General features: G+C 43.1%; 1 protein-coding gene across 1 annotated transcript in view; it reads right to left on the bottom strand.

Moving 5' to 3' along the window:
- Positions 1 to 23,825, bottom strand: part of LOC124711453 (bicaudal D-related protein homolog) — a 545,080-nt gene that overhangs the window by 44,759 nt on the left and 476,496 nt on the right. The gene's annotated exons all lie outside the window — the stretch shown is intronic.

Raw genomic sequence — 23,825 nt, 5'->3', positions numbered from 1 at the left:
AACAATGGCTGTAGTCGAGGAATAATGTTGTGAACAGCACTGTAAAGCATGTCCGGAGTTATGGTGAGGCATTGACGTCGGATGTTGTCTTTCAGCATCCCTAGAGATGTCGGTCGATCACGATACACTCGCGACTTCAGGTAACCTCAAAGGCAATAATCGCACGGACTGAGGGATGGGGACCTGGGAGGACAAGCATGACGAAAGTGGCTGCTGAGCACACGATCATCACCAAACGCAACAGATCTTTCACGCGTCTAGCAATATGGGGTGTTTTTTTGGTTCTAATAAAACCCCATGTCATTCCAAGCATGTGTGTCAATTTTTACCTCTCTATCTACATTAGTCCGTGGTTTATTAAGCTTTCAAATTTATACTGACTTTTTGATCACCCGGTACATATACTATGTGATCAAAAGTGTCCGGACACCCCCAAAGACATACGTTTTTTATATAAGGTGCATTGTGCTGCCAACTATTGCCAGGTACTCCATATCAGCGACCTCAGTAGTCATTAGACATCATGAGAGAGCAGAATGGGGCGCTCCGTGGAACTGACGGACTTCGAACATGGTCAGGTGATTGGGTGTCACTTGTGTCATACGTCTGCAAGCGAGATTTCCACACTCCTAAACGTCCCAAGGTCAAATGTTTCCGATGTAATAGTGAGGCGGAAACGTGAAGGAGCACGTACAGCACAACAGCGTACAGGCCGACCTCGTCTGTTGACTGACAAACACCGCCAACAGTTGAAGAGGGTCGTAATGTGTAATAGGCAGACATCTATCCAGACCATAAAACAGGAATTCCAAACTGCATGAGGATCCACTGCAAGTACCATGACAGTTAGGCAGGAGATGAGAAAACTTGGATTTCGTGGTCGAGTGGCTGCTCATAACCCACACATCACTCCGGTAAATGCCAAACGAAGCCTCGCTTGGTATAAGGACGATTGAACAGTGGAAAAACGTTCTGTGGAGTGACGAATCACGGTAGACAATTTAGCGATCCGATGGCAGGGTGTGGGTATGGCGAATACCCAGTGAACGTCATCTGCCAGTGTGTGTATTGCCAAGAGTAAAAATCGGAGGCGGTGGTGCTATGGCGTGGCCGTCTTTTTCATGAAGGGGGCTTTCACCCCTTGTTGTTTTGCGTGGCACTATCACAGCACAGGCCTACACTAATGTTCTAAGCACCTTCTTGCTACCCACTGTTGAAGAGCAATTCGGGGACGGTGACAACATCTTTCAACACGATCGAGCAACTGTTCATAGCCGCGCGGAGGGGCCGTGCGGTTAGAGGCGTCATGTCACGGATTGCGCGGCCGCTCCCGCCGGAGGTTAGAGTCCTCCCTCGGGCATGGGTGTGTGTGCTGTTCATAGCATAACTTAGTTTAAGTAGTGTGCAAGGTGGTGGGGCACTTCCTACTCATAACAGTCCAATGCTATATCATTCTTATAAACTAGAGATGGCTCGGTAGTTTTGGAACAGTACATAAACGACATAGCAAATCGTATGATTACCGGTACTATTCATTGTGCTGGTAGGGTAACAAACATAAATGAACGTGCGAAAGACAACCAAGGAGCCAATGACTTCTCTCTGTTCGCTAATGACCTTGCTGTTTAGCGCTCTCCACCATAAATCATCCATCATTCTCTCTGTTTTTTGATTGTTTGTGTCGCACTTAATTAGAACTGCGCATCATTCTGAGGTAGTTCATTGTGTATTTATATCCTTAATATATATACATATACTATGTGATCAAAAGTGTCCGGACCCCCTGTAACACCTCGGTTCAGTTTACAGTGATAAAAGCTATAGAAAGAATAATTTAAAATTAAGAATAGAATTTTTAGAGGTGAAAATAGTGTAGAATCAGAGTTAGGCAATTGCAGATCAAAATTATAGTATATCAGCAAGTAGTTTAACGTATAAGTACAGCAAAGCCACGGAAGCTCCGTCATGCAGAACGCAGTGACGTTAAACTCTTGTGATGAAAAACCAATATAAAGGCCTGATCGTCATTATTGCCGCCTTTTTCCTTGATTGTTTCGTTAAAGGGTGGGGAACCCGTGTCAGTCAGCGAGACAATAATTAGATTGGACTTTATCGTGTTAAGATTCACGATAAACTGTTAGAATATTACGGAGATTAAAAGTGATGTAGTGTACCATCTCTGACTGTTGGTAGGAACGGAGTATTAAGGGGATTTCAGGACTTTAGTGCTAGATTGGAACATTACGGACGTATAGACGACAGAAACTCAAATTATCTGCTGATACGAGTGAATTCAGAGGTACCGGTATTCAGATATTAACGTGTGGACTTTTGAAAGTGTCGTGTGCCGTTTGTTGCGAATCTGGACGTAGAGCGCGTGCATATCGGCATTTGCGGTCTATTTAGATTCCTCCCAGGCTAGGAACCTTTTAAATAGACCATCACCCATCACCATCTTAATCCTTGAAATTAGAGTGAAAGTGAAATACAAGAGCGTTGTAATTATTTAATTTACTAGTTCTAATCAGTGAAAGTTTTACGGAACTAAAGCTATTCAGCAATAAGTCAGCACCATCTAGCGGAAAGCGTAGGCATTAACTAACACGCTAACTGAAGTGAACGTTTTACGTGTTTTACCGACTGCTTAATATGAGCTTTTGTGTCTCTTTGACGTCCCCACTCCCTCCGAAAGGTGGCGCAGGCTGTCTTAATCATTAAAGGGAGAGTTTTAGCCGGGAAAATTACTAAATAAAAGCGATATTTACCAGACTCGCAGTAATAGCAAAACACAAGGCCCGCACCTCATCGGAGAGTCGTCGCTGTCACGTCGGGAAGTAAAGCCGGGAAAACCTACCGACGATACGTATCTACAAGCAGACGTCCGACGTGGAGTACCTAAAAGGGAACCACAAAGAGTTGGGGATGCTTCAACCCCCATAAACATACGTTTTTCATATTAGGTGCATAGTGCTGCCACCTACTAGCAGGTACTCCATATCAGCGACCTCAGTAGTCAATTAGACATCGTGAGAGAGCAGAATGGGGCGCTTCGCGGACTCACGGGCTTCGAACGTGGTCAAATGACTGGGTGTCACTTGTGTCATACGTCTGCACGCGAGATTTCCACACTCATAAACATCCCTAGGTCCACTGTTTCCGATGTGATAGTGAAGTGGAAACGTGAACAGCACAAAAGCATACAGTCGGCTGTCAGAGACCGCCGACAGTTGAAGAGGCTCGTAATGGGTAATAGGCAGAAATCTATCCAGGCTATCACACAGGAATTCCAAACTGCATCAGGATCCACTGCAAGTATTATGACAGACGAGAGGTGAGTAAATTTGGATTTATGGTCGAGCGGCTGCTCATAAGCCACACATCAAGACCGTAAATGTCAAACGGCGCCTCGCTTGGTGTAAGGAGCTTAAACATTGTATGAGTTCACAGTGCGAAAACGTTGTGTGGAGTGACGAATCACGGTAGACAATGTGGCGATCCGATGGCACGGTGTGGTATGGGCCAATGCCCAGTGAACGTCATCTGCCAGCGTGTGTAGAGCCAACAGTAAAATTCGGAGGCGGTAGTGTTATGGTGTGGCCGTGTTTTTCATGGAGGGGGCTTGCACCCCTTGTTGTTTAGCGCGGCACTATCAAAGCATAGGCCTATACTGATGTTTTAAGCACCTTCTTGCTTCCCACTGTTGAAGAGCAATTCGGGGATGGTGATTACATATTTCAACACGATCGAGCTACCTGTTCATAGCCTCGCGGAGTGGCCGCGCGGTCAGAGGCGTCATGTCACTGACTGCGCGGCCCCTGCCGCCGGAGGTTCCAGTCCTCCCTCGGGCATGAGTGTGTGTGCTGTTCTTAGCATAACTTGGTTTAAGTAGTGTGCAAGTCTAGGGACAACCTGGCGATTGCATCTTTCAACACGATCAAGCACATGTTCATAATGCATGGCCTGTGGCGGAGTGGTTACACGAAAGTAACATCCCCGTAATGGACTGACCTGCAGAGTCCTCACCTGAATCCAATAGAACACCTTTGGGATGTTTTGGAAAGCCGACTTCGTGCCAGGCCTCAGTGATCGATGTCGATACCTCTCCTCAGTGCAGCACTCCGTGAAGAAAGGGCTGCCATTCCCGAAGAAAACCTGATTGAACGTGTGCCTGCGGGTGTGGAAGCTGTCATCAAGGCTAAGAGGGTGGGCCGACATCAAACTGAATACCAGCATTATAGCCACGAACTTTTAAGTCATTTTCAGCCAGGTGTCCGGATACTTTTGATATCTTCAAGACAAGAGGAAGATCGCCGAAGTAAATCTGTCGGTCCCAGTCGGTCCCAGTGCTTCCACACATTCTTTATAATAGGGGTGTAACATCCGTTCGACCAGTACTCTGCCGGCTGGAGTGGCCGAGCGGTTCTAGGCGCTTCCGTCCGGAACCGCGCGACCGCTACGGTCGCAGGTTCGAATCCTGCCTCGGGCATGGATGTGTGTGATGTCCTTAGGTTAGTTAGGTTTAAGTAGTTCTCAGTTCTAGGGGGACTGGTGACCTCAGATGTTAAGTCCCACAGTGCTCAGAACCATTTGAACCAGTACTCTCCACATTGTGTGCGTTGAAGTGTGCGTTTCACGGGCTAGCTGACAGGTGATTATTGCTGGGTGGTCGGGCACACAATCCATCTTCTTAAAGTCCTGCGTTCGGACATATCTTTTGTCGGGACCTTTGCCAGCTCTGCGTGGCGTGGACGATCCCGTCTCTCGAGAGTTGGTATTTGCAGAGATGAACTTCTTTCAGTTAGGATGACGTATAGAACGAAATTTTCACTCTGCTGCCGAGTGTGCGCTGATATGAAACTTCCTGGCAGATTTCGACTGTGTACCAGACCGAGACTCGAACTCGGGACCTTTACATTTCGCGGCCAAGTGCTCTACCGACTGACCTACCAGAGCACGACTCACGACCTGACCTCACAGCGTTACTTCCGCCAGTATCTCGTCTCCTACCTTCCAAAGTTCACAGACGCTTTCCTCCGAAACTTGTAGAACTAGCACTCCTGGAAGGAAGGATATTGGAGGGACATGGAAAAAGTCCCTATTCCCACACTAGCACAACTGGGCTACTTTTTGAATTTCCCAACAAAATTTTCAATTTATCACAAAACTTGAAATCCCTCAGGGGTGTGTGAGGTTCAGCAGTGGGATGGGTGGGTGGGGGGGGGGGGGGGGAAATCGATGACGTTATCAGTGATACACACTGCACCAGAACTGGCCGTTCTTACATTGCCCAGTGATAATGTCACCAACTGTCAAAATAACGACTAACCATCAACTGCAGCCCGTACCACTGCGAAACACGCAGGAAGAACGTCTATGAAATTCTAGAAGGTATCGAGGGAATGTGGAGCCATGTCGACTCCAGCGCCAAGGTCAGCTGCACTAGGTTTCTCAGCTGAGGGTCCATGGCGTGAAGGCACCTGATCTGGGTGGTCTCACAGATACACGATTCGGTTTAAATCCAGGGAGGCTGGTGGCCAGGGGAGTATGATAAAATCATCCTTGTGCTCTTCGAACCCCACACGTAGACTTTAAGCTGTGCATTGTGTTGGTAACATATACAATTGTGCCGAGGAAAAAGACATAGGAATTCCCTCCAGCCTGGATCCTTCTGAAGATTGTTGCAGAGTGTTTGCTTTCAGATGTTTCCTGCTGTAAGTTCCAGCGGCCATCTGCCCAATGAAGCTTAAAACGTGATTCATCTTTAAAGGCCACTTGTCACCATTCAGTGGAAGTCCAGTTGCGGTATTGGCACTCAAATGCCAGCCTTCGTCACTGATGAAGAGCAGTCAGCTCGGGTATATGAAGCAAGCATCTGCTGCGGAAGTCTGTACACAGCAACAGTCACTGAACAGTTGTTGAGGAGACACTTTTGGTAGTCCCTTGCTTTATCTGGGTGGTCAGTTGCTCAACAGCTGGACGTCTATTCATCCATAAGTATCTCCACAGCTGTTGTTCATCAACGTCATCTACAACCTGTGCTGCAGCACAGTTGCCTCGGCGCCGGTTTTGGATAACACTATTTTACCGTGCACAGTATAAGTTAACCATGGAGGCACACGAACAATTTACAAACTTAGCCATTTCTGAAATGCTTCCACTTTTGGTCCCGAAAGCCATTGATCATCCCCTTTTGCACATCGGATAAATCGCTCCGTTTCCGCATTTCGACAACGACTGCACTATTTTCTGCGCCCCCCCCCCCCCCCCCCCCCAACACTCTTTCTGTATCCTCCACTGCTAGTGCTGCCACCTGCTATCTTCGAGTGGTTATCACACATTTCTGTCGAACACAGGCAATGGTCACATTAATGTGACTGGACCATGTAAATGAGATGAGCAGGATGAATTCGTTTTTCTTGCATTGTTTTAAGGAAATGAAAGATCTTTTCCGTGCTTACCTTGTTAAAAGCTCCTCTCTAGCCACCGAGATAGGTTTCCTAAGACTGATAGGGGTATTAGGATACTGTCTTTCCCTGCCATCTCCGACTCTTTGCTAAGAAGATGAGGTGTTTTGTTCCACTCTGCCAACTGGAATGCTAATCTCCAAGGGTCGTCTATTCTAAGACCACAAGATCGCTTTCCCATTTCAAAAAGATAATCATGGATTTCTCTTTCTTGTTGAACACATACCAGCTACTGCATCTGTCATTTCCTAGAACTCTTTTTTCTTTAGTTAGTTAAATCAAAATCGTCACAACGGGATATAACGAGGGATGACAGCTTTTTATGTAAAATAATTTAGAAGTAAATCAATAGTACTATATATGATATACAGGGTGGTCGGAAATTCCCGTTACAGACTTCTAGGACTTGTAGAGTGGAGTGAGTACATCGTATGTTGAATAGGAACCCCTGTCCGGAAACGTCATCCATCGAGACTACAGAGAGTCAAAGTTAGAGGCGCGGGTGTCTGTAAAAGTGAAAGTTACCAACCCTACACTCTTCGCAACACAAGAACCGGTACGCGTATTCAACTGTCAGAGGTATCAGGACGGTTTTCGTTTATAACTTTCGACTCGTTCGTTTCCGGTACAGGTATCCTTACTTCAAATTAATACATTTATCGTTCTCCATTATCCTAAAAAGTCTGTAACATCATCACGGAATCACCCCGTGTATACGTATATTTACGGACGCCCGCGCCTATAACTTTGACGCTCTGTAGTCTTGTAGGATGACGTTTCCGGACATGCGTTCCTATTCAAAATACGATGTACTCACTCCCCTCTATAAGTCCTAGAAGTCTGTAATAGGAATCTCCGACAACCCTGTATAGAAGTAAATAACATGGGAGTGAGTACCTTGGCCACTTTTCCCAATTGGACGCTACGTCGGTATTAGAGGTTCACTGGTGAAACTATCAAACTGAAAGAAACAACAAGGAGCTACATTTGTAAGGCAAAAGAGGTTGTTTAAACACTGCTGTTGTAAAACAGCATTTCTGTGTGTTTAAGCACAGTAAGGAGAATAATATAAATTACTTACATCATATCACACAGCTGAAAAACAGAAAAGTTTTTACTAAAAAATAACAGACAAGCGTCCTCTGTCAGACTCAGCGACAGCAATGGTAGTGTACAGCGTCTCCCAGAAATGTGACAAGCTTCGAGGGTGTTTTCGGAAGAAATGGAGGTCTGAAACTCGTGTCCAGAAATGTCACTCAGCGACGCTACACAGGTCTAAGTTATAGGCACCAGCGCCCGCACCTATGCCGTCCCTTTAGCATGACGTTGCAGGGTGATGGACTGTAGGCGGAATGTTTGGCAATGTGGAGCAAATAGAGCTAGCTGCTGCGTAGACAGGCTTTGTCTCTTATAAATGCGATGCGTTGTTGCCTTCGCGGATGACGGCTGCGGATGCAGTTTGTTTGTATTCAGTATACAGAAAAATATTGCAGACGGAAATCGGTGTCCGCAACCGATCATCCATCGAGGCAACAGAGCATCGCATCCATAAGAGAAAAGGAGTTTCTACGCGGCAGCTGGCTCCATCTTCTCCACTGGCAGTCGTGGCCATCAGTAGCGATCACTGATAAACAAACAATACTGCGAGACATTCCGCCTATGGTCTGCCAGCAAACAAAGCCGAAACCACTGGTTTGCAGACATTGTCTTGTACTCGCCTCTTTCGTTTCTACATATAAGAGTCAAACAGCTTGTAAATGTAGTAACTGTTTCGAGCATTTCTGGAACCACCGAACCCGAGTGGAAAAAAAATTTCTAGATGCGAGTAGGGCTCCCCGCTCCGAGGGTTCCGTCCAGACTTAATTATGATTATACACAGTTCATCCATCCTGGGAGTCGAGACCCTCTACGATTTTTACATTTTATCGACAATACTACTGGCAAGCTATCGATCCAGGGAATATCAAGCTTTTTGAGAATTTAACAAATGACGAAAATAGTTTTTTGTGATATACGAGGGGCGTTTGAAAAGTGCGTGGAAAAATAAAAACTACTTACGCGTTTGGGGCAAACGTTTTTTATTTTTCGACATAGTATCCTTTTAGACTTATACACTTCGCCCAATGCTGTTCTAATTTGTTGATCTCTTCCGAATAATAGGAATTGTCCAAGTCTGCAAAATAGCTATTAGTTGCTGCATTTGAATAAAATCTTTGTCCCGCCAGCCATTTCTTCAAATTGGAGAACATAGTCCGAGGGAGCCCAGTCTGGAGAACAGGGGGGATGTGAAACGAGTTGCAATCCTATTTCCATTAATTTCGCGACCGCAACTGCTGAGGTGTGTGCTGGTGCATTGTCGTGATGGAAGAGGACATTTTTGCGATCCAATCGCCGGCGTTCCTCTTGCAGCTCGGTTTTCAAACGGTCCAATAACGACGAATGACATTCATCTGTAATAGTTTATCCCTTTTCTAGATAGTCGATGAGGGTTATCCCTTGCGAATCCCATAACCTTTCTGGCCGAAGGAATGGTCTTCGCCTTTTTTTATGCAGATTCTCCCTTGGTAACCCATTGTTTAGATTGTTGTTTGGTCTCATAGTAATATATCCATGTTTCATCCACAGTGACGAAACAACGCTTAAAGTCCTGTGGACTCTTCCTGAACAGCTGCGAATCATCCTTGCAACACTTCACACGATTCCGTTTTTGGTCAAGCGTGAGCAATCGCGGAACCCATCTTGCGGATGGCTTTCTCATGTCCAAATGTTTATGCCCACAGCACTAGCAATCTCACGCACCTTAACTCTTCTGTCATCCATCACCATATCACGCATTTTATAAATGATTTCTGGAGTCGTAACCTCCACAGGGCGTCCAGAACGTTCAGCATCACTTGTGCCCATATGGCCACTCCGAAAATTTTGAAACCAGTTATAAACTGTTCTTATCGAAGGCGCAGAGCCACCGTAGTGTTTAACAAGCTTCAAGCGTTTTGCCTTTCATGAAGTAATGTTTATCACCAAACGAAATTCTTTTTCGTCAATTTTTTGACAATCACTAGACTTCCTTGATTCACACGAATGCCGAACAGAAACAGACCAATATGACTGAAAATTGGTGTACGTTCTTTCCAAAGATGCTACTAACTAAACACGACTTCTATACGCGCTGGTGGTGCCATCTCCCGGACTTTGCACGGACTTTTCAAACGCCCCTCGTAATTACGGATTAACAGTTTTCCAATTTTATTTCCTTTACTTGTACTGTGAAACATTGCCTCTTGCCAAATTTCAGAATTCTAGGTCAATGGGAAGTACCCTACAAGTTTTGATGCGCGAGTTTGCGTGTGTCACAATATGTGGCATAAATAGCCGTATCTTTTGATTGCATTGACTTAGAAGCTTAACTTTCCTAGACAGCCAAGGGACCATGGACCTTAATATGCGACATAAATTTCGATGTGATACGTCTACCTGTTCCTGAGAAAAAGGGGTTTTTAACAGTCGGACAGATAGAGATAGAGAGAGAGAGATATGGACAACTAAGTAATCCTATATTTACCGCCGGCCGGTGTGGCCGTGCGGTTCTAGGCGCTTCAGTCGGGAACCGCGTGACCGCCACGGTCGCAGGTTCGAATCCTGCCTCAGGCATGAATGTGTGTGATGTCCTTAGCTTAGTTAGGTTTAAATAGTTCTAACTTCTAGGGGACTGATGACCAGAGCAGTCCCATAGTGCTCAGAGCCATTTTTTGTAGAGATCTACCAGGAATGAAAGGGGCCCCGTTTATTCCCGGGAAGTCGCACGGCAGTGCTAACGAAACCCGACCTGCCAGTCGGCAGGGGACTGGGCGTGGTCGCCGGTCGCATCGCGTGGCAGTCAACATGCGCCTTCCGGGGGTGCCGGCTGCGCAATTACTCAGGGCGCGACGCGGGTGAGCCGAGGTGTGCTAGGTCTCCCGCCCCCACGCTACTGACCTCGCCTGCACACAGCCAGCAAGGGCGGGTCACGTCCTCCCTGTCTCGCCAGAGCCCTTGGGACACGTCAACAACGAGCCCCTTTTCGATTGACCCGCCCTTGAATGGCGTTGCATTAAAAATGGGTATCCCATGAGTCCGGTGCAGTTAGTCCACGAAACTGCCACGGGAAGCGCTCTTGCGGCGAATGACAAAAGACAATCGCTTTAACTCGCGACGCCTCCGCTTGGCGGCGCGAGAGGGTTCGTAGGTGAAGAACCTGTAGAGAGAGTAGCCAATTCTCAGGCGGCCGCCTTGTTTCTTTCCACACTGTAGGCGGGAAGTGCAATTCTGCAAACCATCGCGAAGTGCATGAAAGAGAGAATGTTCTACTGTAAGAATTATTAGGGCTTTTTCCCGTGCCATACACTGCGGGAGCGTGGGAAGCATGACTTAAAATGATTCTGTGCCATCTGTAATCAATCTGATCTTGTCCTTACGATCCATACATTCCCAGATTAATAATTTATAGCCGGTTCTTTAAACTTTGTAAGTATGGAAGTTCATTACATTCAGCATCTCCGTAACACTCTCTCACAGGTCAAACAAAACTGCGACCTTAGCCCTATTTGATGCAGGTCCCACACACTTGAACAACTTTGTAGTCTGGGTGGCACAAGTATTTGTAAGCAATCTCCGTTGTATTCTACCAATAAACCAAAGTCTGATATCTGCATTACTTACGACTGAACCTCTGTGACGATTCCATTACATATTCCTACAAAGTGTTCCACCCTAACCATTTATTATAGTTTTCTTGACATTCCGAAAATAATGTGAATCGTGCAGATAAAGTTTCTCTTGTTTTACTTCGTATGTTCTGATGTCATTTCAGTTTTTGCTATTGGGAGATATTCATCGCTGAAGTTGGTAGACGCTAAGCTTTGAATATATACATATTCTTCAATGCGTCATTGTGGACAAAATAACTTTTTCTTATACTGGGAGAATCTAGTAAACTTATTTCTGCACAATATGAAACACCAAAAATCGGAAATACAATTTCACAACAGCTGATTTTCGAAAATGAAACACACACTTTCTACCCTGATACAGCACGTAACAGATTATCCCATTTAGAAACGCTACAAGCTACCCAATATCAGATTTATATTCCTTGTCCTTCATTTTCCATAATCAATAATTTGCACTGAGGATGTCAATAAACAATAACTAAAATCAGTCTGTAAATAACAAATTGCGTGGACTGTATTACTACAGACACATCTCACAAGACGAAAATCATTGGTTCACATTAACAAATAACTATCAGGGATGAAGATATTTCTCTTGCACTTTGTCAGCAACAGAGACTGTCTAACGTCACTGAATTTCCGCGCTCTGCTGAATGTCGCCCCCACGAAACCCGGAAAAACGTGTACCGAGAAATACACGGAGGTTATGAAAGTCATGGCATGCCTCCTTTTGCCCGGCATAGCGCTGTAACTCGACGTGTCATAGACTCAACAAGTCGTTGGAAGTCCTATGCAAAAGTATTGAGCCAAGCTGCCTCTACAGCCGTCCACAATTGCGAAATTGTTGCTAATGGATGATTTGTGCACGAACTGACCTCTCGATTATATCCCATAAATCCTCGACGAGATTCATGTCGGACTATCCGGGTGGCCAAATAATTAGCTCGAATTGTTCATAATGTTCTTCAAAACAATCTCTAACAATTGTAGCCCGATAACATGGCGCATTGTCATCCATAAAAATTCAATCGTTGTTTGGGAACATTAAATCGATGAATGGCTAGAAACTATTCAAAGCAGCCAGACGTAACCACAGCCAGTCAGTTACCCAATCCATTCCATATACACACAGCCCACATCATTATGTAGCTACCACCAGCTTGCACAGAACCTTGTTGGCAACTTGGGTCCATGACTTCGTGGGGTCAGCGCCACACTCGAACCTTACCATCAGCTCTACCAACTGAAATCGATGACTGAAATCGGTACTCATCTGAAAAGGTCACTGTTTTCCAGGCGTCTAGGGTACAACCGAAATGGTCACGAACCAGGAGAGGCTCTACAGGCGAAGTCGTGCTGTTAGCAAAGGGTCGTCTGCTGCCGTAACACATTAACGCCAAATTTCGCCGCACTGTCGTAACGGATACGTTCGGCGTACATCCCACTTGATTTCTGCGGTTATTTCGCGAGGTCTTGCTTGTCTGTTAGCACTGACGACTCAACGCCAACGCTGCTGCTTTTGGTCGTTAAGTGAAGGCCGTCGACCACTGCGTTGTCCGTGGTGAGAGGTAATGCCTGAAATTTGGTATTATCGGTACACTCTTGACACTGCGGATCTCGGAATATCAAATTACCTAAAAACTTCCGAAATGGAATGTGCCATGTCTCTAGATCAATCTACCATTCCGCATTCAATATCTGTTAATTTCTGTCATGCAACTATAATCACGTCGGAAATCTTTTCACATTAACCACCCGAGTACAAATGATAGCTTCGCCAATGCACTGCCATTTTATACCTTGTGTAAGCAGTACTACCACCACACATCGCTGTCCCATGACTTTTGTCATCTCACTGTAGCTACGTGTCTTCATTAATGATAGACGCGAGTTAGATTTTCCATCCTTTGTTTCATTCTGGCTGTCAGTATTCCACTGTGAATAGCATTTGATGTGAAAAGGTCTCACTACACTACAATAGCAGTCAATGATGATTAAATTTTGGACGGTGCCGTTCAACGGAAAGGAAGACGGAAGTTTTACGTTTAACATCTGGTCGTCGACGAGGTCTTTAGAGATAGAGCACGAGCTCAGATTGGGAAGAAAATTGTCCATGTCCTTTCAAAGAAACCAGCCCGGCATTCACCTCAAGCTATTTATGGAGGTGTTCGTACAACGATTAAGTTCCGGAAAACCAGCACTGCATAAGTTATTTTTCCGAATGTGTCCCAAGAAGTGCAAAAAATGGTTCAAATGGCTCTGAGCACTATGGGACTTAACTTCTGTGGTTATCAGTCCCCTAGAACTTAGAAATACTTAAACCTAACTAACCTAAGGACATCACATACATCCATGCCCGAGGCAGGATTCGAACCTGCGACCGTAGCTGTCGCGCGGTTCCAGACTGTAGCGCCCAGAACCGCTCGGCCACTCCGGCCGGCCAAGAAGTGCATATGTTGCCTCAAGTCGATATAGCTGGCTGGCGGTCGCGTGCTTGTCGGCTATAGTCGCGGCCGCTGGTAAGTCGATATTTGAGTATCGATTGCAGGCCAGCGACCTCGGCGTGCATTTGCATGAAACTCGTTCGGTCACCCTCCGAGATGGCCAGTGCTTAATACCGACGCAGTTACGTAATGATTGCTTAGCTAGCTTCCAGGACGGACCCGTGAAACGGATGCGCACCGCGCTCATTTGAGACTATTTAAATAACAGTCACTGAACTGCAAGTTAGTCGGTCTAGTGAGGCATGCCACTGCCTCTCGAACACGAGTGGAACACAGTCACAGTAACATTCATTAACTTCGCACATTCCTTATTTAAAAATTAACCGCCATATGAAAAAAAGTGTAATACACGTACATACTGCAAGAAGGCTGAATATGAGGTATCGCATCGCATCCGTACCCAGAATTTGGCTCGCTCTGTATACCTTCTAAAACCGGCCCCGTATAGTTGAAATATGTTTATGGCCTCTTGACCAAGCTCCTACAACGTACATCCCATTATACAATTGTCTTGATTGTCAGAAGCTAGCATTCAGAACGAAGTAAAAGAAACGCATTTGTGAAGTAGTTAATGTTTGCAGTAATTAGATGTCACTTGGTAAGTAAAAATAAATAGATTTTGTGAGCAGTTCCGGGGAGCGAAGACGTGCAGTAACTATAGCGAAAATTGTTTTCAGCGAGTAAAATACGAAAACATGTCGGTGAATTGTAAAAATTTTCTATTTTCTCACTACTTTCAAGACGGGTAAGGAAACGAAAATTTTTCTAAACAGCGTTACATAGCACAACCTCGGTGCTAAATGTGTTAGTTGACATATCAGAGCCGGCCGTTGTGGCGGAGCGCTTCTAGCCGCTTGAGTCCGGAACCGCGCTACTGCTACGGTCGCAGGTTCGAATCATGCCTCGGGCATGGATGTGTGTGATGTCCTTAGGTTAGTTAGGTTTAAGTAGTTCTAAGTCTAGGGGACTGATGACCTAAGATACTAAGTCCCATAGCGCTCAGAGCCATTTGAACCATTTGACATATCAGATGTTCCTGGTCGCATTAAATGTGCAGCTGTGTATCTTTAGCAGACAGAAAATATTTCCAACTTCCGTGTAAATGCAGGGAAACTACCACATCCAAAGAGCCATAGCTAAGAACAAACATGTCATAAACGAGCAGATATATTTCAATACAGACTCTCTACTAAACATAATACATGCCAGAAAAACACCTCCAGAAAATATTTCCTAATGGGTGTTAACAAAATTCTCGTTTACAGGAACATTTTTCTTGCAACTGACAGACTACGTTCTCTGACCGATTTCAAACAAGTGCCGCTCAAGCGTCAGATCTCATTCGGAGACTTCTCTGCCGCGTTGGTCGAAGTCACTGCCTATGAGTCAGTCGTGGTATTCTGCTGCACATACAAAGACGATGTTATTTTGTTCAACATGAATTTGTATCAGAACTTTTACAATGCGTGTCTTAAGCCGCGTGCCGACAAATCGAAACAGTTGAGAGCAAGTAGTTAATCGTCTGCTGAAGGAAGCTTACGCTTAAGTTCACCGACGAGAATTCTATGAGTGATCCTATAAATCAAGAGAGTGAAAAGTTTCATAGTTATGTGTTACAAAGGAAGGTACAACTAATGTTGTCTTTCATCTGCAACGAAGACAGTTAATGACATTAAATGTGCATAATACACAAAAAGGTCAGTTTTTAGGAATCCATCAAAACGGTTAATACTATTTTCGTGTAGATTTGTTATCCATCTGTCTGTCCGTTCGAATACTACTCAGGCTTGCCATGTTTAAATTAGTGTTTCACGTGTTAAAAGCACTGCTTAATAGATTTTCTAAATAAAACATGACTTTACTAAAATGTTTAAATCAATGTAATTTTTCCAAATAAAGACATGGTTGGAGACTGTAACTGTTACAATAAATAAATTGTTGATGGTGTACGGCAGCCAGCCACAAACTGGCTCTACATTACTTTATTCAAAAAGTACCGTTATCGGTTTCGAATTTTTCACATTTCATCAATGGTTTTTTACGCATACATCGAAAAAATTATACATTTGTTTCCTGTGAGTTGCCTTAGAATAAACAATAATTCATAGTTACAAGCTTATAACCAAAATGACTTCGCTGCATATTTGCGTTAGAATGCAACTTACGTGAAGTGTCCATTTGGCGCATTTGTTTTTGCAGTATTCTTGCAACGAAATGCATTCTCAAGGATGTTAGTATTTTCAGTCATAGACGTTGCACTGTATTGTAAAGCACTTTCGTTCAGCGAGAAAACGAATTCTGAATGTGCACCACATGTTTTGATTTACAATATAACAAATACACAGTTTACAAAGTACAAGAGTGGCAAAGATACTGCAGTGCAGTGATACAAAGATATGGCATATTTGGGAAAGGAAACGTAAATTACTGATTCGTTGGATTGAAAAAGTGTTTTACATTAAATCTAGGGCATTAAATGCGAACAGAAACGACAAATACATGCCATTTTGCGAAATATGGCACTGCGAACTTATTTTACATAACGACAGAGATACAAATGTGGACAAGAAGTGTGTGAAATCATTATGCGCTATTTGAACATCGATTATGATAATACATTAAATTTTTTTTCAGTATTTAGTGCCATAAATAATACTGCCTTTTGCAGGTACCTGTAATATTATAAGATTAGTTACTTGACCTGCAGACAAGTATGCAAATATAATTTATATTGGAGCATACAAAGTACTTTCTCGAAGTTTTCAGGAAAGGAGTGTTATCCAGTTCAGTCTGATAATTAAGGATATTATGAGAGGAAGTGTTTTTGTGTGTTTATTTCCTCTAACATATTCATAGTGGCTCCTTTTTCTACTAAATGTAATATTTTGATGCTGCTTTCAATGTCTGTCGGTGAATGGTTTTCTTCTGTAATGCGGGATAAAGATGTAGATTTATTAAAGTTTCCAAGCCTTAAGGCATCGATATAAAGTACAAAGACCACATCGATGATTATCCTAGGGCAAAACATAGAAAACCAAAGTATAATTTGTTTTGATGAAAGCACGAAAAAGCCATTTGACGATAAATTGTGATAAATTCGAGACGGATAACGATCCTTTTTTCAATTAAGTAACCTAAAATCAATTTGTGGATTGTTGCTGTACACAATCAACATTTATGTTTTAATCAATGTTTAAAACAAAAAAAATCACAAAACCTTTGAACATAGCTGCTAAGGTTCAGTGACCGTGTCAGAAATACATTGGAACAAATAAGCCCTCGGTCACAAATATTAAGTCAAAATTGACCTGGTTTCGACGCTACTATGAGCGTCGTCTTCAGAATTAGACTAACTGTTCTAAAACATATTAGGTATATAGTTGTTGTTGTTGTTGTTGTTGTTGTGGTCTTCAGTTCTGAGACTGGTTTGATGCAGCTCTCCATGCTACTCTATCCTGTGCATGCTCCATCTCCCAGAATCTACTGCAACCTACATCCTTCTGAATCTGCTTAGTGTATCCACCTCTTGGTCTCCCTCTACGATTTTTACCCTCCACGCTGCCCTCCAATGCTAAATTTGTGATCCCTTGATGCCTCAGAACATGTCCTACCAACCGATACCTTCTTCTACTAAGTTGTGCCACAAACTTCTCTTCTCCCAAATTCTATTCAGTACCTCCTCATTAGTTATGTGATCTACCCATCTTATCTTCAGCATTCTTCTGTAGCATCACATTTCGAAAGCTTCTATTCTCTTTATTGTCTAAACTATTTATCGTCCATGTTTCACTTCCATACATGGCTACACTCCATACAAATACCTTCAGAAACGACTTCCTGACACTTAAATCTATCCTAGAAGTTAACAAATTTCTCTTCTTCAGAAACGCTTTCCTTGCCATTGACAGTCTGCATTTTATATCCTCTACTTCGGCCATCATCAGTTATTTTGCTCCCCAAATAGCAAAACTCCTTTACTACTTTAAGTGTTTCATTTCCTAATCTAATTCCCTCGGCATCACCCGACTTACTTCGACTACATTCCATTATCCTCGATTTGCTTTTGTTGATGTTCATCTTATATCTTCATTTCAAGACACTGTCCATTCCGTTCAACTGCTCTTCCAAGTCCTGTGCTGTCTCTGACAGAATTACAATGTCCTCGGCGAACCTCAAGAGTTTTTATTTCTTCTCCCTGGATTTTAATACCCACTCCAAATATTTCTTTTGTTTCCTTTACTGCTTGCTCAATATACAGATTGAATAACATCGGGGAGAGACTACAACCCTGTCTCACTCCCTTCTCAACCGCTGCTTCCCTTTCATGTCCCTCGACTCTTATAACTGCCATCTGGTTTCTGTACAAATTGCAAATAGCCTTTCGCTCCCTGTATTTTACCCCTGCCACCTTTAGAATTTGAAAGAGAGTATTCCAGTCAACACTGTCAAAAGCTTTCTCTAAGTCTACAAATGCTAGAAACGTAGGTTTGCCTTTGCTTAATCTTTCTTCTAAGATAAGTCGTAAGGTCAGTATTGCCTCACGTGTTCCAACATTTCTACGGAATCCAAACTGATCTTCCCCGAGGTCGGCTTCTACCCATTTTTACATTCGTCTGTAAAGAATTCGCATTAGTATTTTGCAGCTGTGACTTATTAAAGTGATAGTTTGGTAATTTTCACATGTGTCAACACCTGCTTTCTTTGGGATTGGAATTATTATATTCTTCTTGAAGTCTGAGGGTATTTCGCCTGTCTCGTACATCTTGCTCACCAGATGGTAGAGTTTTGTCAGGACTGGCTCTCCCAAGGCCGTCAGTAGTTCTAATGGAATGTTGTCAACTCCCGGGGCCTTGTTTCGACTCAGGGATTTCAGTGCTCTGTCAAACTCTTCATGCAGTATCCTATCTCCCATTTCATCTTCATCTATATCCTCTTCCATTTCCGTAATATTGTCCTCAAGTACATCGGCCTTGTATAAACCCTCTATATACTCCTTCCACCTTTCTGCTTTCCCTTCTTTGCTTAGAACTGGGTTTCCATCTGAGTTCTTCATATTCATACAAGTGGCTCTCTTTTCTCCAAAGGTCGCTTTAATTTTCCTGTAGGCAGTATCTATCTTACCCCTCGTGAGATAAGCCTCTACATCCTTACATTTGTCCTCTAGTCATCGCTGCTTAGCCATTTTGCACTTCCTGTCGATCTCATTTTTGAGACGTTTGTACTCCCTTTTGCCTGCTTCATTTACTGCATTTTTGTATTTTCTCCTTTCATCAATTAAATTCAATATTTCTTCTGTTACCCAAGGATTTCTACTAGCCCTCGTCTTTTTACCTACTTGATCCTCTGCTGCCTTCACTACTTCCTCCCTCAGATCTACCCATTCTTCTTCTACTGTATTTCTTTCCCCCATTCCTGTCAATTGTTCCCTTATGCTCTCCCTGAAACTCTGTACAACCTCTGGTTCTTTCAGTTTATCCAGTTCCCATCTCCTTAAATTCCCACCTTTTTGCAATTTCTTCAGTTTTATTCTACAGTTCATAACCAATAGATTGTGGTCAGAGTCCACATCTGCCCCTGGAAATGTCTTACAATTTAAAACCTGGTTCCTAAATCTCTGTCTTACCATTATATAATCTATCTGATACCTTTTAGTATCTCCAGGATTCTTCCATGTATACAACCTTCTTTTATGATTCTTGAACCAAGTGTTAGCTATGATTAAGTTATGCTCTGTGCAAAACTCTACCAGACGGCTTCCTCTTTCATTTCTTACCCCGAATCCATATTCACCTACTATGTTTCCTTCTCTCCCTTTTCCTACTCTCGAATTGCAGTCACCCATGACTATTATATTTTCGTCTCCCTTCACTACCTGAATAATTTCTTTTATCATACATTTCAGCAATTTCTTCGTCATCTGCAGAGCTAGTTGGCATATAAACTTGTACTACTGTAGTAGGCGTTGGCTTCATGTCTATCTTGGCCACAATAATACGTTCACTATGCTGTTTGTAGTAGCTTACCCACACTCCTATTTTTTTATTCATTATTAAAGCTACTCCTGCATTACCCCTATTTGATTTTGTATTTATAACCCTGTATTCACCTGACCAAAAGTCTTGTTCCTCCTGCCACCGAACTTCACTAATTCTCACTATATCTGACTTTAACCTATCCATTTCCCTTTTTAAATTTTCTAACCTACCTGCCCGATTAAGGGATCTGACATTCCACGCTCCGATCCGTAGAATGCCAGTTTTCTTTCTCCTGATAACGACGTCCTCTTGAGTAGTCCCCGCCCGGAAATCCGAATGGGAGACTATTTTACCTCCGGAATATTTCACTCAAGAGGACGCCATCATCATTTAGCCATACAGTAAAGCTGCATGCCCTCGGGAAAAATTACGGCTGTAGTTTCCCCTTGCTTTCAGCCGTTCGCAGTACCAGCACAGCAAGGCTGTTTTGGTTAGTGTTACAAGGCCCGATCAGTCAATCATCCAGACTGTTGCCCCTGCAACTACTGAAAAGGCTGCTGCCCCTCTTCAGGAACCATATGTTTGTCTTGCCTCTCAACAGATACCCCTCCATTGTGGTTGCACCTACGGTACGGCTATCTGTATCGTTGAGGCACGCAAGCATCCCCACCAACAGCAAGGTCCATGGTTCATGGGGGGGAGGTATATAGTACATTAATAAAATTAAAGTTTGTACTGACTGGAAAAGATGCAGTACTTACAAGTCACATATTAAAAAAGATCTAAGCCGGAAAGGCGACGTCATGAACAGTTGTGAGATGGCGAGCCGCTAAGGACTGCTCGTACCGTGATCAAGGGTTGCAGGAAGGCTGAGGTGCCCGCTTTACAAAGTGTGGGCAAGTAAACATGGTGTTACTACGAGCGCCATCTAGTAGCCGCAGAAACAACTAGGCTACTGTACATTCAAAATTAGACACATGAAATGGTGATGCAGCTGATTCAGGCATAACGTAAGCATTAATAATAACTTTTTTCCTTAGATATTAAAAATCTTTATACCAATGTCCCGGTACATGAGACGCTCATCATTGTGGAAGAAAATTTACGTCAATTTAAAAAAGATCTATCAGATGAACAGATTACCGACTGTATGAATCTCATTAATGTCGTTGTCAAGTACAATTACTTTGAATTCAACGGACAACTGTACCAGCAGTCTGATGAGCTCGCTATGGGCAACCCTTTAGCCGGCATCCTTGCCGACATCTTTCTCAATTCCTTGGAAAAAAAGCTGTTTAACCGTGTCTCAGCCACTTCACTAGGTATCCTTTCTTACACAAGATACGTTGATGATATTCTAGTCATCTATAACGCACCCGCCGATAGAATTGATCATATATTTAAACTTTTTAACGACCTCCATGAAAAATTTTCTTTCACTATTGAACTCGAAAACGAAAACCGCCAATTACATTATCCAGACTTGACGCTTACAATAGAAGACAATAACATCACTTTCAATATTTTTCGAAAAGAAACGTATACTGACCAAATCGTGCCTGCTTCCTCTTTTCATCCACAGTCTCAAAAAATGGCCTTTTTTCAGTCTTCCGTCCACCAAGCTACCTCCATACCACTTTCAACAGAAAAGTTTAATGAGGAGATTAATTTACTTAAAACCATAGCAGTCAATAATGAATATACGCCTAACCTAGTGGACTATATCCTAAAAAAGAAAACTGCAAGCACTACCACGCTCAACACCTCATGCACTGAAATTAACCCAAAAAAACGTTTTCCTATTCCTTTCATAGGACCCATTTCCTATCAGTATCAGCGCATGCTTCGCAACAAATACATCTGCAATGTTGCCTTCTCTACTAATAATAATCTAAAAAGAAACTTCATTCATAATTTGAAATCCATTCGCTCCCCTACAGAAAGTTCTGGCGTTTATAAGATCATTTGCGATACCTGCTCCTCCTATTATATTGGGCAAACTGGACGTGCTTTCACCATCAGATATAAAGAACATCTTTTGAGAAAGAACGGCCCCAGTCCCCTAAATTCATCCTTTGCCGATCATATCTTAATTACTGGACACATGCCTAAAGCCATAGGCGATAACAATATTCTGCATACCGAAAAGAAGGGGCGTAGGTTAGATGTCTTAGAGGAATTGGAGATTTTCAAACATCTCACTCGTCATGATCGCCTCATTCTCAACGAACAGCTGCAGCTGCGAAATGAAAACTTTTTGACTGCATAGAGCCATTGCTTGATCTTTGATTCAGATTTCCTCATGCAGTTTACCGAAATGTTGTTTTCCTGTCACATCTTTGCTGTTTTCTTGTATGTCATAACTAATGTTTTTTACATTACAAAATGTATATTTAAAGCAGATAAATATGTAACTTCATCCTGTTATTATTAATGCTTAAGTTATGCCCGAATCAGCTACATCACAATTTAATGTGTCTAATTTTGAATGTACATTAGCCTAGTTGTTTCTGCGGCTACTAGACGGCGCTCGTAGCAACACCATGTTTACTTGCCCACACTTTCTAAAGTGGGCACCTCAGTCTTGTTGGAACCCTTGTTCACAGTACGAGCAGCCCTTAGCGGCTCACCATCTCACAACTGTTCATGACGTCGCCTTTCCGGCTTAGATCTTTTTTAATATGTGACTTGTAAGTACTGCATCTTTTCCAGTCAGTACAAACTTTAATTTTATTAATGTACTATATACCTAATATGTTTTAGAACAGTTAGTCTGATTCTGAAGACGACACTCATAGTAGCGTCGAAACCAGGTCAATTTTGACTCAATATTTGTGACCTATGGCTTATTCGTTCCAATACAAAAAAATTCATATTTACATATTTTTGCCCGACTAAGGGATGAACCTCACGTGACGGAGATAGGGTGGCGGGGTGGGGAGGCTGAGTACCATCAGATCTCACCAAACAGGAAGTGAGGAAGTACAGGTTTTAAAGAAACTGTTGTTACTGGTCGTCCCCTTTGAAGTCCCGAGATTGCATCTACATGTAGCGTGGTGTTGCATACGTAACAGGCGTCCGTCCAGCAGAGAAGTGCATAGGAAAATGAGCGTTAATATATACAGCTCATAGCAGTTTAGATTTTAAAACCAATACACATAGATTCATATCAGTCTGCGCAAAGATAAGTCTACTACGATTCACATTGATAGATTAGCAGAATGGAAACAAAAGCTGTATTAGACTTAGACTTTGGCTGTGGATGAGCAAATGATTTTGTTTTGAATAAGGTTTTTTACAGCCATAGAAACTCGAGGCCCATCTACACATCTACACCATCGAGGAATTAAGATGATGCATATAGTTGTTCTTACTGGTATATCAGCTATCTCGGGGGTAAGATATTCATTCTGCCTAAGAAAACAATCATTACGACACCTGAGCTGCACAACAGAGCTTCTATACGCCAGGGAGCTTCTGTATGACTAGATAGTACCCTAGATAGTATTCCAAATCAGAGCTCGAATTAGTGAAATAGTCTACAAGGGACGAAACAATCATCCAGTGGCATACGATATCACGAATCTGATCGAGCACGCTACTAGAAATCAAGGAGTTACCGCGTCACGGGTACAAGCTTTCTGCAGCCTTCCTAGAAATGAAATAGTAGACTATCTGGACAAAGGAAGCACTTCTGACAGGGAGGGGATATACGGGAATCCCAGGTGCGGATCTCTGAAGCATTCTAAAACTAGTAACCAGAGAGAAATGGCAAGTCTCACCCAAATATAAAGGTAGATGTTACGCCAAAATTAACAGAGCCTGATGAATAAGTTCTGACACAAGAACCATCAGTACTCCAGAAAATTGAAGCAAGCTGTAATACAGTTTACTTTCACATATGGTTGCTACTGGGAACAACTGCACCGCATAGGCTTAGTGGCATTCCCAATATGCGAATGTGGCAAAGAAGAGTACAACAATCGCTTCTTCTTTGACTGTCCGAAAAGATACGGGACCACATGTGAACTACTACAGCATCCGATCAACGTCTCCTGCCTTCTGGCAGCTTCGATAATCGCGCTACGCGCAAAAGGCTTTTTATATTTGTTTTTAATTGAACTGCAACTTGAGGTTACAGAATGCAATGGAAACCATTGCGTTAATGACACG

The sequence above is a fragment of the Schistocerca piceifrons genome, chromosome 8, assembly GCF_021461385.2.
Source record: "Schistocerca piceifrons isolate TAMUIC-IGC-003096 chromosome 8, iqSchPice1.1, whole genome shotgun sequence".
NCBI classification, from domain to species: domain Eukaryota; kingdom Metazoa; phylum Arthropoda; class Insecta; order Orthoptera; family Acrididae; genus Schistocerca; species Schistocerca piceifrons.
This window is presented reverse-complemented; position numbering and strand designations above follow the sequence as displayed.